At 38.0% G+C, this 305-nt stretch overlaps 1 protein-coding gene across 1 annotated transcript in view; it reads right to left on the reverse strand.

Moving 5' to 3' along the window:
- QRSL1 (glutaminyl-tRNA amidotransferase subunit QRSL1) overlaps positions 1–305 on the reverse strand; it is a 13,657-nt gene that overhangs the window by 3,411 nt on the left and 9,941 nt on the right. The gene's annotated exons all lie outside the window — the stretch shown is intronic.

Here is a 305-nt window from a genome sequence, read left to right on the forward strand (position 1 = left end):
AAAAGCTGGTTGTTACAGACTGACTGACAACATTCCTGTCTGAGAAGTCACATCTGATGAATACTCTTGCTGACAGAGCTCTTTCAAAGCAAGTGCACTACAGAGACTAATTACATGCCTAATATTTTTGTTAGTACCCGAACAAATTCAGACAAAGAGAAACAGCACATTTACTAACATAAATTAGGACTGCTGGATAAGGATTGGAAACTAAAAACGTAAAATTGATCCATGTACTAGCTTCTCTACATGAGCTGGATAAAACCCTGACTTCTGTAAGGACTTCAGTCCAATACTTCTGCCAA

The sequence above is a fragment of the Geospiza fortis genome, unplaced genomic scaffold (assembly GCF_000277835.1).
Source record: "Geospiza fortis unplaced genomic scaffold, GeoFor_1.0 scaffold486, whole genome shotgun sequence".
In the NCBI taxonomy this organism is placed as follows: Eukaryota; Metazoa; Chordata; class Aves; order Passeriformes; family Thraupidae; genus Geospiza; species Geospiza fortis.